Source organism: Cebus imitator, unplaced genomic scaffold, assembly GCF_001604975.1.
Source record: "Cebus imitator isolate Cc_AM_T3 unplaced genomic scaffold, Cebus_imitator-1.0 Scaffold270, whole genome shotgun sequence".
Lineage (NCBI taxonomy): Eukaryota > Metazoa > Chordata > Mammalia > Primates > Cebidae > Cebus > Cebus imitator.
The window spans coordinates 3,084,494-3,103,417 of NW_016107585.1; the positions used below are offsets into that span (position 1 = coordinate 3,084,494).

Here is an 18,924-nt window from a genome sequence, read left to right on the forward strand (position 1 = left end):
ACCTAAACCACTTGAATATCTATTGGCCAATTAACCATATAGAAGAAGACTTTTGAAAAATATCTAGCAGCAGCTCAGCTTTCCCTATTTGCTCAGCATAGCTGGATTACTTCCCTCACATCAGTTGCTAGGATCAGAAAGTGCACACTGCAAGTGTAGCATTATAAACAAATTCATATGATAGATTTTTCAGGTCCAATAAACATAAAGTGCAATACTCATTTGCACGAGAGAATTTCTAAGTGGATACATCAAGTTGGGGCCCCTTCATATTTTAAAGCGGCTTCTATTGGCTATATGAAATAGTGCATCCTAGCTCTGTTGGACAATATAAATACACAAGCAGGAAGAGATCTATCAGAGCTGAATTTCAAGAGTTTTGAATGTGGAGACAGAGAATCTTGGGCACAGGTGTGATTTCCATGGTCTGTGGAAGAGCGAAAGGAAGGTAGAAAAAGGAAGTAGGGATAGGAGAAAAATCAGGAAAGTGATAAAATTCTCAAAGTCCTAGCGAGCATTTTCATATACAAAACATCCAGTATTACCTAGATAATGTTTTTCTCCAATGACATATTTTTAATTTTCTTAAATTATTAGAAAGACAAAATTACATTAATAGAAAAAATACTTCATAAAGAATTTTGTTAAAATTTACTCACTATAAAAATGAGAAGCTCCTGTGATTTTAATGGACACTTAAGCAAAATATAATTTAAGAGATAAGCTTAATAATGGAATCACCATAGAGTGCATTTTAAAGCCAGTTTAAAAATTCTCCTTTATTGTGACCATCATGCTGTTCCTCTCCTCTATCATTATGGTCAGTGCAGAGATGATTGTCAAAGAAAAGCAAATGGGTTTGTGAGGAATTCTAATCTTCTAATCTCCTGGGGCCCACTGTGGTGGCTTAGATCCACCCCACTGCTGCTGAAATCAGAGTCTATTTTGGAGCTCTAGGCAGGTTCTAGAACCTTCTCTAATTACCCCAACTGGAATTAAACAAACTATACAGCGTTAATGAACTGTGTGGCCACATCTGCCTCTGCCAGACACGTTACAGCCTTGCTGCATGCTGTTACGTTACCACACACTAATTATCTTTTGGGTTTTCTGCACATTCTTTTCCAAACAAGGCAGCCCTGCCAACTTGTCAACAGGGCATTTACTCTAAAAATGAAGTTACTTTATTTTTTTGCCTGAGAATTCCTACAGTCACTTTCTTACCGACAGAAATGGAACCGGGATTTTTTCTTTTTTTTAACTGCCTCTTTAAATTAAAGGAGAGGGGGACAAAAATCTCTGTAAGCTAATACGTACCTTCTTTGGTGGTTGTAGTCCTGCAAGTTTTTCTGATTTAAACCAGAGAAGAAGAAATGTCACCATTCTCAGCTGGTAGGAAAAAAAAATGTAGGTGGATGGTGTGAAATTTAAGCAGACTTGGGAAAGAACTAATCCACATGTGGAGTTCTCCACTGGAGATGTGTTTTGACAGCTCTCTGGTAATATCCTGTTTTGGTTTGCCCACTGCATGTTAATGCATGAGGCAGCATGTTATAGCTGAAACAGCAAGGGTTTTGAGATCAAGTGTCCCAGCCCTGACACATTTAGTTAGGCCAGCACTTACTTCTCTGAGCTTCAGTTTTGTCATCTGACAACTGGAGATAAAGACACCTAACTTAATGAATTGCTGTGAGAAGTTAAATAACAATAAATATAGACGTGCTTTATATCACTGCTTGCCACTTACTATAGCTGTGAGACCAGATTACTTAATCTCTGTGCCCTGGTTTCTTCATCTGTAAAATGAAGAAAGGTAGTAGTAGTAGTATCCTTGCCTCTCTGAGTTGTGCTAAGGATTGAATAAACTAAGATATATAAAATGCTTAGGATAATGTTTAGCTCTAAATGTTTTTTGTAATTTCTATTTATCAGATGTTATACATGATATTTTTCCAGATGTTCTTAACTTTATACTAACTTAAATAGAGCAAAACCTATAATTTATAACTCAACTATTACTGAGTATTTTGTCCAAAGCACTAAGATAAGTTCTGTATCCAAATATAAATTAGGTGGATGATTATCTATTTTGGAAAAAAAAATAGCAGGCATCATTTCAATTCAACAATTCACTTTGACAGCACCCATTATTGTTTTCAACACAATGCAGAATATGAAGCATGAAACACATCCTCCAGGGATGTCTTAAATATATTTTTAATTCTAATATGAATACACGGTCATGGTAGAAAATTTTAGAAAATATTGATAAGCAATAATAATAATGATGCTATAAAACCGAAATCACTACTACTGCACTCTGTGCCACCACCAAGAGATACCTATGTCTTACATTTTGGTTTAAGCTATTTTAAATCAATTTTTAATTTTTTCAATTGGTTGTGTGTTTATATGTGTGTGTGTGTATGTGTGTAAGTGCATAAAATTGGAACCTAATGCCTTTTTAAAATTTAATAGATCAAAAACATTTTTTGACATCACTATTCTCTCCCTTATTATATTTTACTTTTTATTTAGAAGTAGTTTCGAAGTTAAGAAGAGTCTTAAATATTAATACAGAGATACTTGAAGACTATGCAAAATCTTGTTTTTACTTAAATATTCAGCCATTCTTTTTAGCAACCTTGGAGGATTTAACCTGCAGCAATGGTTACTATGGGGTTTAACAGTACTTTTGTATTTCCCCCAGGCCTTCTATATTTATAATAACTAAGATTCTTTTCTAAAGAAGAGCTTTCCTTTTTTCCCAGTTACATATTAATCATTTATTCATTTATTTATGGGATCTTGGATATTTAATTATTATTTTAGTTATAAACATTGTACTTTTATTATTTATTTTGTTGCTCAAATTGTTTCATGGGAACTTTTTCAGATTGGTTCCTGCACATTTTTTATGTTTGTTTTTTTCTTTTTATTTTTTTAAACGTCCTTACATTGAAACACCACAAGATCGCCAGGCTCATATTTATTTCCGTTGCACGAGCCCTAGAATCAGACAGTTCTTCAATGATTCCTGGTTCCTATTATTGGAGGACAGTATTTAGAAACCAGTATTATTAGAAGTTAAGTGCTCTCCTTTTAATATCATTGTTTCTAACCCCTTTCAGTGAATACAGCTTGGAGATAATATGCAGATATATATCTGTGTGTGTATGTGTGTGTGTGTATATCTGCACACACACACATACACACACAGATATATATCTGCATATTATCTCCAAGCTGTATTCACTGAAAATTGTGTGTGTCTATCTATCTATCTATCTATATATATATATATATATATACACACATACACACACACAATACATATATATGGTATAGACACTAACTCATGTACTAGATATATCTATATATCTATTTCTGTAAATTTTCTGTAAATGTGTGTATATGTATGTTTTCATTTTTAAATTTAAAATTTAATATATACAAAGGATAATACGCTGTGGTCAAGTGGCATTGATCTAAAGAATGTGAGACTGGTTCAGCTTTTAAAAATCTAATCGTTGTAAGCTATTAACAGATTACAAAAGAAAATAGATGCACAAAATGCATCTGATAAAATTCCACATGTATTAATGACATGAACTTTCAGCAAAGTAGAAAGAAAAGAAAACTTGCAGCTGGGCGTGCTGGCTCATGCCTGTAATCTGAGCACTTTGGGAGGACAAGGCAGGTGAATCACTTAAGGTCAGGAGTTTGAGACCACTGGCCAACATGGTAAAACTCCGTCTCTACCAAATATACAAAAATTAGCCAGGCATGGTGGCACACATCTATAATCCCTCCTACTCAGGAGGTTAAGACAGGAGAATTGCTTGAACCCAGGACGTGGAGTTGCAGTGAGCCAAGATTGTGCCACTGCACTCCAGCCTGGATGCCAAGAGCAAAACTCTGTCTTGAAAAAAAAAGAAAGGAAGAAAGAAAGAGAGAGAGAAAGAAAAGAAAAAAGAGAGAGAAAGGAAGAAGGAAAGAAAGAGAGGGAAAATTTGCTTAAATTATTTAAAAATATCTACAAAAAGTCTACATCTAACATCACACTTAATGGTAAAAGATTGAAGACCTTTCCCCAGAGATGGAGAACAAAGCAAAGGTTTCTTTTTTTACAGTTTGCATTTATTATCATCCTGGTAATGCTAGCCATTATAATAAGACAAGATATAGAAATAAAGGGGATGTCAGCTCTATTCACAGATTTTCTCCATAGATATTTCTAAACAACTTAACACAGAACTTCCTAGAACTAACAAATGAATTTAATAAAGTCTCAGGATATGAAGTCAATGCATACAAATCAATGATATTTTTATATAATAGCAGGAAAAATTGAATTCAAAATTAAAATAATACCATTTATAATAGCACAAAAAATCACATAAGTATAAATCTGAAACAAATTATGTGGAAGCTGTATGATTAAAAGTACAAAACACTGAAGAAAAAAATCTGAGAAGATCCAAATAAGTGGAGAAATATACCACGTTCGTAGATGAGAAGATTCAGTATTGTTAAGATAGATGTTAATTCTGCCCAATTTGTTATATTGATTCATGAAATTCCAATCAAAATTCCAGCAGCCCTTTATGTAGATGTTGACTGGTGGTTTAAACATTTATATAGAAAGGCAAAAAACCTGGACTTGCCAAAAATTTTTGAAAACAAATAATGTTGGAGGGCTCCTTACCTAATTTAAACTGTTATGGTAATGCTACAGTAATCAAGACTGTGGTAATTCAGAAACAACAGACACATATCAGTGGAACAGAGAAGAGAAACCAGAAATAAACCCACGTAAATATAGTCAACTGATTTTTGACAGCGATACAAATCCAATTCAATAGACAGAAGAAAGTCTCTTCAAATCAGTGGCTTGGGAACAACTGAATGTCCACATTTTAATCTATCTGGGCTACCATAACAAAAATATCATAGACTGGGTGACTCATAAGCAACAGAAATTTATTGTTCACAGTCTGAAAGCTGGAAATTCTAAGCTCAAGGTGTGGGAAAATTTACTGTCTAGGGAATGCCGGCTTTCTAGTTCATAGACAACCATTATTTTGCTGTATCTTCACATGGCAGAAAGGCCAACAGCTTTTTGGGGTCCCTTTTATAAGGACCCCCATTAACTAACCACCTTTCATAGCCTTATCTCCTAATACCATCACCTTGAGGGTTAGGATTTCAACTTGTAAATTTTGGGAGAAACACAAACATTTAGACCATAGCAATCAATATGCTGAAAAGACAAAAAAGAACCCTAGCCTTTATTTCACATCTCATATAAAATTAACTCAAAATGGATCATAGATCTAAACATAAAGCATAAAACCACAAAACGTTTTTGAGAAAAAACAGGAGAAAGTAAGGCTAGGCATGGTGGCTCACGTCTGTAATCCTAGCACTTTGATAGGCCGAGGCAGGTGTTGGGAGTTCGAGACCAGTCCAGCAAACATGTGTATGACCTTGGGTTAGGCCACTGAGCAAATGTCAACTTTGTAGTTCAGAAAACATCTGATTATGTCAACAACTTTTTTAATTGTTATAATTGGGGCCTGTATGTGTGTATGTGTTTGCACATGCATGCACACATGCACACTACAAGCATTGACTGGTAGAGGCCAGGAATACTAATAAACATCCTGCAATGCACAAGACACACCCCCCACAACAAAGAATTTTCTGGTCCAAAATGTCAATTGTGCACCTGTTGAGAAATCCTTAGTTAGGAAAACAGTTTTTAGATATGACACTAAAAGCATATTTATGAAAGAAAAATTGATAAACTATATTAAAATTTAAAAATATTTTTGTTTTGCAAAAGCTTTGGCTCTTTGATTAAGAGAATAAAAAAAGACAAGCCACAAACTAGAAGAAAATATTTTAAAATCACATCTGTCAAAGGACTTATATCCAAAATATATAAAGAACTCATAAACTCAACAACCAGAAAACAAAAACCCAATTTTTAAAAACAAAAAATTGAAACAAGAGTTTTTACTAAAGAACATATTTAGATGTAAAATAAGCATAATAAAAATGTTCATTAGTAATCATTAGAGAAATGCAAATTAAAACCACACTAAAAACCCACATCATGCCTATCTGAATAGCTCTAATTTTAAAACCTGGCAATATGAAGTGCTGGTGAGAATGTTGAGGATTGGAATTCATATATATTGCTGGTAGGGATGCGCAATTGTACATCCACGTTGGGAAACAGTTTGGCAGTTTCTTATAAAGTTAAACATATACCTACCATAAAACCCAGCAATCTCATGCCTAGCTATGTATCCAAAACAAAATAAGAGATGTTCAAACTATAGGAGAGGAAAAAATAATTTTCTCCCTACTCTTCAAGTTCTTAGTTGGAACAAACTCCTATAACAAAAGGTAGATTAACAAGTGGAAAACAAAAAATTTAACAACATATATAACTTATGTATATATGGGAGATACCCAAAGGAATAAGTAAATCACAAAGGTATGGCTTTGAATTCAGACAAGTACAATTGTCTACTGAAACAAAACAAAGAGGGAAGGATGTGAGGAAGGACAATCATAAGGAGATGCCCAGGAAAGCAGGATAACAAGGATAAGGTTTCTTACACAGATTTAAGTCCGGTGCCTTCTCCATTGTTAAGTCTCTACTAATGTAATGTCATCCTTCTCTTCATAGTACATAGGGAGACACCCGTACAAATGGAGATTTCCTTTATAGACATAAATATGATTTGTACTCTATTTTCAGATCTTCTGTGTCTACAGTTTCTCAAAATGATTAGCACAAAACAATCCATATGCCAAAAAGTCATATTTCAAGGTGGCATATTCTGGTCTCCTACAATACAAAAACCTATAGGTAAATGTTTGTAGCTGATTTAAAAATTGGAAACAACCTAGACATACCACAAAATGTGGTACATATGTGTAATAGAATGCCACCAGCAATAAACCTGAATGAACCATTGATTCACAAAACAACATAGATAAATCTTACCTGCATTTTGACAGGCTGGACCGAGAATTGTTTGATTCTATTCATATAGCACTCTGGAAAAAGCAAAACTATAGGGAGGAAAATAGATGAATAGATAGCAGATCAGGGATTGAGGGGTGGGTTTTCTATAAAGGAATAGCATAAGGAAACTTTGCAGTCATGGAATTATTATGTATAGAATTATAGTGATCCATAATACAATTCTGTGCATTTGCCAACACTGATAGAACTGTACCACAAAAAGTGAATTTTATTACATGTAAAATTTAAAAAATTCAACCCAGATAAAGAAAATGTGGCATATATACACCATGGAATACTATACAGCCATAAAAAATGAGATCATGCCCTTTGCAGGGACATGGATGAAGCTGGAAGACATCATTCTCAGCAGACTAACAAAAGAACAGAAAACCAAACACTGCATGTTCTCACTCATAAGTGGGAGTTGAACAATGAGAACACGTGGACACAGGAGGGGAACATCACACACTGGGACCTGTCAGGGGGTCAGGGCAAGGGAAGGGAGAGCATTAGGACAAATACCTAATGCATATGGGGCTTAAAACCTAGATGACAGGTTGATAGGTGCAGCAAACCACCATAGCACATGTATACCTATGTAACACACCTGCACATTCTGCACATGTATCCCAGAACTTAAAGTAAAATTAAAATAACAACAAAAACACCTCAACCAGGATGTGGGAGAAAAGATGGAATGCAGATTGTGATAAATGCATTTTCCTATGTTACGAATTAATCATAACTTCCCTGAAAGGGATGGGGAAGAAATAAGCTGACCTAAGTAAGGGCCAGCTAACTAAGGGGTTCCAGAAAACCCTTCAGCTCCCCTAAGTAACTTTGGAAAACAGCAGCAGACCTGCCCCAGTGAAACCTTGCCAGGCAACCCCCCATGGTCCCAGTCTCCAGGCTAGAAATTGTGGACAAAACCTTTAAGATTCTTCAACACCAGGTCTATTCTGTGTCCTCAGGCTTTAGGCTGACCCTCGTGCCTTCGGATTTTGAGCCTGTTGTTTGTTCTGACACTTCAGCTCTCTGATAAATTCCAAAATAATTTCTGAATTTGAAGTTAACCCAGTTACTTTCATTGTAAGTGTAAGAATGATGGCTCTTCTATCGCTCTACAGAGTGGAATTCCTTTCCATTTTTAATGGCTGAACTGTATTTCATTAAATGAATGTCTAATTTACTTTATTTAACCAATCCCAATCATTCATTGTACTTTAGGCAATTTTCCACTTTTTGCTGTTATAAACAAAGTTAACTGATCCCTATAGGCATCATAGTCTGAGTTGCTATAAAGGAATACCTGAGGTTGGGTAATTTATTTAAAAAAAAAAAAGTTTATTTGGCCCATGGTTCTGCAGGCTGTACAAGAATCATGGTGCCAGTATCTGCTTCTGTTGAGGACTTCAGGTTGAGGACTCATGGTGGAAGGCAAAGGGGAACTGGTGTGTGCAGAGATCACATGGCAAGAGAGCCAGCAAGAGAGAGGGGAGTAAGAGGGTAGGCTCTTCTGAACAACCAGCTCTTGTGAGAACTAATAGAGTGAGAATTCATTTATTATCATGAGGATGGCACCAAGCCATTCATGAGGGACCCACCCCCATGACCCAAACAGCTCCCACCAGGCATCACTTCCAATGCTGAGGCTCAGATTTCAACATGAGGTTTGGAGGGGTCAAACATTCAAACCATAGCAACAGGAGATGACATTTCCTCATGAGGAAGCAATACAAATTGAAATACAACCTATAGAATTTATATAGACATTATGCAATCTGCAGAAGCACATGTTGGGACTGAAAAAGGATTGCACTAATGAATTCTATCATAGATGTGTTTCTTGTTCTCATTTTAGAATAAATGATACCCATATCAGATTATCTGGGTGATTAGCACAATGGCTTTGACTTAAATATAGGAAGCCTACAGGTTGGCTGTTCCCTAATGCTGACTGCTATAGCCTATGTGCTCTACCCAACCCAGAAAGGGTGCCTCTCCTTCACCCAAACAAGCAGTTGTGTCAGTTTTTGGGTAAAAAGGAAGATGGATTTCAGCTGCCCTAAAGAAACAAAGGCTTCTCTCCCTCCTCCTCCTTTTTTTCCTTCTGTGAAATTTGCCTGATCTACTGGTAGGAGAGTCTGTCTTGAATCAAAAATGGGTTGGCGAGGCACGGTGGCTAACTCCTGTAATCCCAGCACTTTGGGATGCCGAGGGGGATGGATCACTTGAGGTCAGGAGTTCGAGAGAAGCCTGGCCAACATGGTGAAACTCTGGATCTACTAAAAATATAAAATAAGCCTGGCGTTGTGGCAGGTGCCTGTATTCCCAACTACTTGGGAGGCTGAGGCGGGCGAATGGCTTGAACCCAGTAGGCAGAGGTTGCAGTCAGCCAAGGTCACACCACGGCACTCCAGCCTGGGTGACAGAGCAAGACCCTGTCTCAAAAAAAAAGGGTTAACTGAATTACAACAGGAAACGTCTCCAGTAACAGCCCAGCTTGCTCCAGGTCCTAATGGGTGAAGAGAGCGTCCCATCTCTACTTTCTTCAACTCTGGATTAACAGGTAGCTACTCTAAGGTGCCCAGGCAAAGTGATCTGTGCCTTGGGATTTCTGCTTTCAAGACAGCCTAAAGAAGAATGAATAGTTGCTAAAGGAAGAAGCAGTAATCAGGAACTCAGTCTCTAAATGTAGCTAATTTCTATTTAATTGGCCAGTAACTACATTTAAAATAAACACTAGCTGGTCATCAAAAACAGGAGGTTAAAGGATAAGCAATTGTATAAGCCAGAGAGAATTACTAGGCCAAAACAAAGCTAGGGGAAGTGGAGAGACGTGCTGCTTCAGAGAAAACATGATTAGGAGAAGAGGAATTGTCGCTGCTGTGGGCCTCACAGATCTCATAAAGATTTATATCAGGTTTTATTTGTGTTTGTTAGTCATCAACGAAACTGATTTTAATCACCAGCTGCTCTTTAATTATCAAGCAGTCATTCCTTTATTACATAAAAATTAAAAACACATGTAAGGGGCAATTTTAAAACTATCAAACGGGATGCATTTGGCACATCCTTGTGCATCCCCAAAGAGGCAGAGATTGGACAGGTTTCCAGAAAACCCTTCAGCTCCCCAGGCATTTGCTGAACCCCTGGCTGCTGGCAGTATGGCTTTCAGGCAACCGCAGCGACTGCTCCCCTCCAGGGGAAGAATGTGGAATCTGTAGAGCTGGGTTGAGGCACATCCGCTGCCAAACCTTCTCCTGCATTTGTAATCCCTGCTTTTCGGCACCACCCAAGATGTACTAATGCACCATGTAAAGACTCACTCCTGTTTCCTGTGGGGTTCAGCAGTGAAAGAGGGTGTGGGAGGGGAAAGAAAGAGAAGGGGAAACTGTAAGAATGGTTTGAGTGGGATCCCTAGGCTGTGAGCAAGTTCTTCAAATTGAATTTTCCTTTGAGGCAGACATTTTCCAGTTAAACTTTAAACTCAAACCCTTGTCCTATTTATCTCCAAAATGCAGGCTATGTGTCTCCCTCCTAATTAGGATGAAATTATTTCTTCTTTTTTCTTCATTAGAAATTAGGATTGATTTTTTTTAAGATAAAATTTGTGTTCCTGCTTAATTTTCAGATTCATTTGGAAGGAGTGCATTTTTATCAGAGAGACTGAAAAGCCTTTGAGAATCAGTTAAAAAAAGGAATGCTCATGAGAGTCACAGTAAGTAGCACTTCTCATCAAACTAGCTGCCCAGGATTGTTAAAGTGCTTTTTAAAAGGGGAACTAACAGGGCTGCTGCTCAGCATTTACTGTTTTCTAAGAGCCTTAGCTAAATTAATCATAGCACACACTAGCCCTGTAAGGTAAAATAATGATTCCTGGTATTTCAAAAGCAATCAGCCATCCACAAAGAGGGAGGTAATGTCCCCAACAAGATGCTGAGGGAATCTCCACTCCCCTCCTGTCAGAGGCCAGCTTGTTTGTATCCAAGCAAGGACTTGGGTGAGCCAAGTTCTGTTAAAGTGGCCACCGGAATGAGTGGCCACCACACAAGTGAGGATGCTGAGGACTGTCATCTGGGGCTCCCTGAATGCAAACTTGGTGGTGGGGGCAATCACATTATAAGTGCACAGGTGTGAGTCACAGACCTCCTGCTCCGAGACTCAAACCCAGCTGAGGCTTGCCCAGGAGGCGCTGGCCTCATCCTGGGCCACCCACACACTGGTGCACCTCTGCACATGGAGGCCATTTCCAAAGCTGCATGAGCTATGGCATGGATTCCTAGTCACATCTGTACAGCCAGAGCAAAAGCCTGTAATTCCCGTAGAATCCAGTTCTTTGAGTCAGAACTCCAGATAAGTGTTTGTTTTCAGGTCACATCATTTGATTGTAGGGAAAAGCCTGGACTATCATGGAGGGAAGAGATTGGGTACATTATTTGAAAAGTAAACCCGTGAATTGCTGTGGAGGAACAACAGCCTGCCTCTTAACTGGGGCCTTTCCAAGGAAAAGCAAAGGGGACTGCAGAAAGCTTCCTGGGAGACAGTTTAATTCTGAAAACAAAGCCGCACTTCCCCACTTGTGTGTTGGATAGAGCTGTAAAACAACACAGTCAAAATACTCATTAGGGCCACATCAATGTCTGCCCAAAGTCAGGCAAGCATTCCCAGGAAGCTAGGGGACTGTGGCAGTTGCACAGGTCACCCTCCTTTCTCTGTTGTCCCACAGCAGAAGAGCATGTGCCATTCTACTAAAGAGGGTGGAATAATTTGACTGAAAACTGGGGGACTGAGTTAGATGGTAAACAAGTTTGGAGTGGTGTTTTGTTTTTTTTTTTTAGTTATGTTTGTTTTATATATTTATGTGTTTAAAATATATTTTAAAAATTTAAAACAACCCAGAAATTCAGCAACTTGAGGAGACAACAGTGACGAACATTTTATGGCAATGTTTGGACACTTTAAAGATTATTTCAGGAAACTTAATGGTGATAAATGAGAGAAGGGACAACCTTTCTTAACTATAACATTTCAGCACCTGAGTACAGAGATCGAAACCAAGAGCTAGCCTTTCAAATTCATATTGTGAAGCACCTACAAAAAGAATATTCTGTCAGCTTTTATAATGTGGAGAGTTCATCTTATCAAATAAAAATATACACAAATTATTGAATAGGCATTCAGTTAGGAAAACAGGGTGGGGTGATGAAACGTTTCTCATTCAGCAAACACTTTGCAGATATTTCTAGTCAAAGGTCCCTGTGGTCTAGGCTAGTGAGAGAAAAACGTGCCCTCTGCCCAGTGACAGAGGCTCACAGGGATCAGCTTTCACCAATGCAGGCAGGGGAACAAAGGGCAGGCTTCATTTGCCTGCATCCCACAGGCCCTTGTGCAGGGGAGTTCCATCTCAGTGCCCATCACGTGGCCTCTGGGGCCAAAATACTTTTTAATAATTCTGATTTTAAATATCAAATGGAAATGAAAAGTACATTTAGGAAGGAAGGGCTCTATCCTTATTGAAGAACGTGCTCTATGCAAACAGGTTGGGCAGGCACTAGCTGTTGTAAAGCTGTGGTTCTCAGCTTTGGCAACCCACTGCATCACCTCCTCTAAAAGATACTGATGCCTGCATTACTCCTTCCTGTTCCCGTAAAGAAAGTAGAATTAAATTGCTCTATGGTGTGGCCTGGGCGTCAGGATTTTTTTTTTTTTTTTTTTTTTTTCTATTAATTTTGGGTTTGATTTGCTCTTGCTTTTCTAGATTTTTGTTTATTTGTTTGTTTTTTTTGAGACAGCCTCACTTTGTTACCCAGGCTAGAGTGCAGTGTGCAACCTTGGCTCACTGCAGCTCGACCTCTTGGCTTACTGCAGCTCCACCTCCCAGGTTCAAGCGATCCTCCTGCCTCAGCCCCCTAAGTAGCTAGCATTACAAGCACATGCCACCACACCAGGCTAATTTTTGTGTTTTTTGTAGAGATGAGATTTCACCATATTGCCCAGGCTGGTCTTGAACTCCTGAGCTCAAGCCATCCACCCATCTCAGCCTCTCAAAGTGCTGGGATTACAGGTGTAAGCCACAGTGCCTGGCCAGCATCAGGATTTTTAAAAGCTCCTCAAGTGCAGTCAAGGTTGAGAACAGTTACTATAGAGTGATTTAATACAGCATTCAAGGCCTCTCATAATCTAGCCTCAGCCTGATTTTTTCTTCTCCCACCCCATCTCAGCCTGTGCATAAGCCACAGAGACATTCTCACTGTTCCCTGAATGTACGTGGCTCATTCAAATTTCCAGACTTTCTTGCACACACATTGTCTGTCTCTGGGCACCTAAGGAAAGTCAGCTCTAATGTCTCTCCTTTTCTGTGAAACATTTCCTGTCAAGCCCACCTTCACTACTAAGTCACTCCTTGTTCCTTGATCAGATGGCAGAACACTTTGTGCATATCTCTACTGGAGCCCTTCTCACTTTAAAGATATCTGTATATAGGTCAGCCCACTCCTCCCCAACAGCATGTGGACCCTTTGTAGTTTCAGCAGTAAGCACAGGGCTTGGTTTCTATGAATAATTATTGACTGACTGAATGAATGAATGAATGCCCATCTTGTACATTGTTGATGTTTACCACATTGAACCCAGTTCTTAAACTAGGATCATTCAGGAGATTCCAAGTCAGTAATTTGAAGTGGAAGGTCTGTATCATTCCTACTCAAAGTGTGGTCCATAAGTCAGCAGTGACTGTGTTATCTGGGAACTTGTTGCAAATGCAGAATATGTATTTTAACAAGATTCCTAGGCAATTCATATACACATTACACTTTGAGCTGTATTTTTAACAAGCTCCCAGGTGATTCCTTTGTAGCCTGGCTGCTGACCCGCATTTGGTAACCACTGTTCTAGACCTTCATTTACTGAATGGAGTGGTCCCTATGTGATTGCCTACAGGTTTCTTCTAGTCTCCCTTTTTTTCTTCCTAGTTAACAAAGCCCTAATTTTGTTTTGAAGGGTGATCAGCCCTTCATCTACCAGGTCTTTGCCTCAGGGAAACTTGACCCCACCTGTAGACCCTATATTGGGCCTGATTAGTTCAAAGGCATATTCCATTCCCCTGGCCAGGGATTAGTTTAGGGATAGACATGTGACAAAATTCAGGCCAATGAAATGTGAGCCTGCAGTGGCAATCTAGAAAAAGTGTCCTCTCCTCTAACAGAAAGCCACAGAAGGGGAAAATAATCTCTTTTGCTCAGGACATTGTCCTGCCTAAACATGATGCCTTGGACAGGCTGCTTCCATCTTGCTACCTGCAACAAGAGGAAAGCCAACACTGAGGAGTCAGAGGAGAGGGATGGAAAGCACCTGGATCTTATGACATTGTTGAGCTCTTTTGTCTCTTGACTTCTAGTTATGAGACGTAATTTTCTTACTGTTAAAGTCATTTCTGTTCTTTCAACCAAAAGCATTTCTTGATATACTGAATATAGTACATTTATTCAATCAATAAATGCCTGCCAAATACCCAAGTATGAATAATTGTAGTTTGTCTCATGGCTCTTCTTTCAAGTAAAAGTGATATTCTTTGACAAAAACAGCTAGTTTAGCTTGTAACACAAACAACTGCACAAGTACTTTTCCTTGAGACAAGTATTATACTTTCATATGCAAGAGATGTATGTGCTTTATGCATGTTTCCCATTTCATAACACAGAATATTAAAAACGTGTACTTCAGGGTTGAGATCTAATAAAATGAGTAGTTATCACAGTTTCATTGAGGACACTCAAACTGGCAGGGATTTTTTTTGAGTACTATGAAATGTGTGGCAGTAAAGAATATAATAAATATTAATGTAATTTGGTGCTACTGCCCTGAATTGTGCTAAGGTGTCAGCAGTTTTTGTCACCATTGCTTTGACATCATCAGTGCAGGTGTCAATACAGTGAAAAAGGTAAATGGCATCTTGGTGTGATTATGGAAATAGATTGATCTAATGGACCACCTGAACTAGCCTTGGCCTTCCCAGGGATCTTAGAGAACTGCTATAGTGGGTGATTATTTGGGAAATAAAATCTCTTAGGAGAAGTTATGGGTACAAAATGGTTATTGCTGAGGCCTGGAAGAGACTGAATTATGTGCCATGTTATGGTTCTGACTCCTTTATTTGGGTCAGTCTCACTGTTGCCTCAGTTATTGCCAGCACATGGGGCTGGTAACAGAGGGGTCCTAGGAGCATCCAGGTGCTGAGGTGCTTGTGAGGCCTTAGGCTGGAGGGCACAGGAAATGGGCTCACCCAGTGCTACCAGTTACAGACTCATTCAGAAGACTGTGAATCCACAACTAAGTTCTTTATTTCCCTATTCAGCCTGTTAGGCAATTTATCTTGTGCTCAGCTTAGAAACGCACTATTTAATGTAATCTGATTTATGTTTATAATTCTTAAAATACTGCTAATAACGAAGTCATCTAAGTTTAGTTTTTTCTTGCTAAAATTTCTCCGATGCTGAATAATTATTAAATAATGAATGTGTTGTTTCACTCTGAGGGGCATCAAGATTCCCCCAAGCAGCACCTCCTTCCATTGCTTGCCAGCAACAAGCATTTTGGCAACACCACAAAGCACCAACTTTCAAGTTCTCACTGAGCCAGTCCTTGTTTCCAGGAAAGAAAACCCTGTTCTTGAGCCAGAATGAATGCTCTAAAGGCTGAGATTTTCTTTTCTCTTGCTAGAGAGGGAAGAATGACAATGGTTTCTTGGATTCCTATAGTGGGAAAGCCATCTAGAAATTCCAGCCAGATAAATATCTCTCACATGGAGATACTATCCGTTGACTCATAAATGCACTGTGGAATTTGCCCTGGTGCCATCTGAAGGGTTTAAAAAAAAAAGGATCCTATTCCTTACTAGCAGTGATGCTGAGGGCTGAATCAAATTAGGGCAAAGGCTAGTCATATTGTTTGCCTCCTATATTTACTGAGTTAATTTCTTAAAGCACAGAAGCAAGACAGACAATCCAAAAGACCAACATGAACTTGTTCTGCAGAATATAGTTTCTGTCTTACTGCATTGCTGGGAAAAAAATTTTGAGATCTGAATGTGGCAAGGAAGGAAGTTCCCTAGGTCATCAGAGAAATGACTGAGTTTTAGCAAATTTTTTCTAATTTTTGACCTCAAATGTTCTTTCCTTTATGGCCTCCCTAAAGTTTTTATTTTATTTTGTTTGTGTTTTCTAACACAAACAACACAAAAAATACCTGCATCACACATTCCTACCATCACTTTTGTACTCTGTGTTGGAAACACAGGAGATGTAATGATCTCCTTGGCTCTGAGCCTCTAAATCTTCATAGTGAATTCACCAAACTCTATACCACAGGACCAGTCCAAACCTTGGAAGGGAAAGAGGAGGAAACGGGTTATAAACATATGCTGGGCAATTTTTTCCCAAATCTGGGTCATTTTGCTTTTCTTTGTGTAAAATACCTGGCCTTGGTGTTTTTGAATGTGCATGTAAACTCAGACTTCATAGTGAGGAACATATGGTCAAACCTCAAAGTATTCCAGGTGATTGGCCTTGTATATCCCTACCCTTGCTACTCCTTTTACCTTGACATTGAACATTTGCTCAGTACTTTAGCTCTTATTATTGTGTTGGTAGGATACCTTCTTCCCCTTGAGCATGGTTGTAGTACATTATTTCCATGTTGTATTAGAAAAAGAGATGGACCAATAATTTGGGAGATTTTGCATGCTAATTCTGCCATTAAATGGCCATAGATGCTGGAAAAGTCATGTTCTTGTTCTGGGCTTCATCTGTAAAATGGTGATTGGAGAGAGGGCTGAATTTCCAGTGGTCCATAGACCTGGTGATATGGTTTAGATGTTTGTCCCCTCCAAATCTCATGTTGCAATGCAATTCCCAGTGCTGAAGGTGGGGCCTAGTGGGAGGTGTTTGGATCGGGGGGCAGATCCCACATCAATGGCCTGATGCCATGCCAACAGTAATGAATAAGTTCTTGATCTATGATCTGTTAGTTCACATGAGAGCTGGTTGTTAAAAGAGCCCAGCACCTCCTCAACCTTTCCTTGCTTTCCTGTCTCGCCACATGATACACCTGCTCCCCCTTTGCCTTCTGCTATGAATATAAGCTTCCTGAGGCCCTCACCTGAAGCCAGTGCTGGTACTGTGCTTCTTATACAGTCTTCAGAACTGTGAGCCCAATAAGCTTCTTTTCTTAATAAATTATTCAGTCTCAGGTATTCATTTATAGCAATGCAAAATGGACTAACACAACTAGGGCCAGAAATACATTTTTAGCAAGGTCTTCTTTCCACTACCTTCTTCCACTGGCAATTTTAAGACAACAGTGCTGAGATAGGCTTTTGGGAACCAAAACCTGGAGTCAATGGGTTCTAGGTCCTTGTCAATCCTAACGTTAGTTTTTTTTCTCTCTTTCTTCAAATGTCAGGTTTTCTACTATCCCACCACTTGCACTAGTTTGCACTTAATTTACTGAAGCTTCTGTGCTTTCTAGGTGGTTCCCTTTGCTTCACTCCCTCTCTCTCCATGCTGTATTCTAAACCTTCCAAAGACTAAAAGACATGGGCATTTGGTAATTTTTAAAGTATTTTCTTCATTTGTAAGAGTGAAATGGAAGCTCATAGAAGCCAGGTGATGGCAAGCGCTCACAAGTTGGATGAAAGGACAGCAAGTAGGTGAGGCAAAGCCCTGAATGCCTTAAGTAGCTCATCCTGGTAACCACACGAAGAGGCTTCTGGTGAAAGGGAAGAAAAGATTGCTGCCAATTTCTAGGGAAGCTGCCCAGAACTGCTGCACACAGGTCCACTGAGGACCAACTTAGGTTTCTACTCCTGCAACCAAGAATGACAAGCTCCCACTTACATTGCTGGCCTACATGTTTGAAACCTTCAAGCACTCATGGAGTACAAACATTTACTCTCTGGCTATGTGGTATTAGTGCTGCCTGTGACCAAAGGATGAAAGAAAGAAAATAAGTTTAAAAAGAAGCAATGAGAGAAGCCAGATGGCTATGCATCTATAGAAAAAGAGGGGAATTTTAGTGGTTCTAGGGGAAACAAAGATAACAAACTAGGAAAGCAATTCAAGAACACGCAGACCAAGTAGCAACATACATGAAAGCACAGCATGAAAGAAGATCCCTTCATATGAAAGTTAAACATTGAGAAGACGATTTTATGTGGTAACTTAAAACTATTACCCCCTTGTATGTTTTCTCCAAGAGGGTAGTAAGGACTTATTTAAAACAGAAGCATTAGAAATAAGATTCACCAATAAGATAGTTGAAACAATATATAGACATTGAGACAAAATTCTGAGCATATTTTACCTATATATTAAGCCACTATAAAAAATTGTGACACTTTCAGTTAATATGTTTATCATTCTAAACCTACCATCAAATCACTCAAAATTATAATATTGGTAAAGGAGTTGGCATCAAAAACTAAAGGAAAATAGCCTATCAGAAAGTCAGCAGTGGCAGAACTGCTTAAATATATGGGACAGCATGATGACTTAAAATCTTACGTCAATTAATCTATAACCTTGGAGAAAATTTTCCTACATTTTTGTGCCTCAACATTCTAGTAAATATAATGGAACAATACTGTTTCATGGCTCTATTATGAGGAAATGAACAATCTAAAATGCCACCACAATTCTAATTAAAATGTTACCTTGGGTGCAGTGAGCAAAATCTCATCTTTAAGAACTAATAAAAGCTAGGTACAGTGACACACATCTGTGGTCCCAGCTACTTGGGAGGCTGAGGTAGGAAGATTGCTTAAGCCCAGGAATTTGAGGCTGCAGTGAGCTATAATCACACCACTGTACTCCAGCCTG

The 18,924-nt window shown here is 38.7% G+C and overlaps 1 long non-coding RNA gene across 3 annotated transcripts in view; it reads left to right on the forward strand.

Annotated features, from left to right (window-relative positions):
• Nucleotides 1–18,448, forward strand: part of LOC108284139 — a 45,580-nt gene extending 27,132 nt beyond the window's left edge. For 2 of the 3 annotated variants that reach the window (XR_005195799.1, XR_005195797.1), the window contains 2 exons: nucleotides 10,683–10,769; nucleotides 17,576–18,448. This is a non-coding gene — a long non-coding RNA (uncharacterized LOC108284139). Of the gene's footprint in view, nucleotides 1–10,682; nucleotides 10,770–17,509 lie in introns of all 3 variants that reach the window. The other variant, XR_005195798.1, reaches the window with a different exon arrangement.
• The last annotated feature ends 476 nt before the right edge of the window (nucleotides 18,449–18,924 follow it).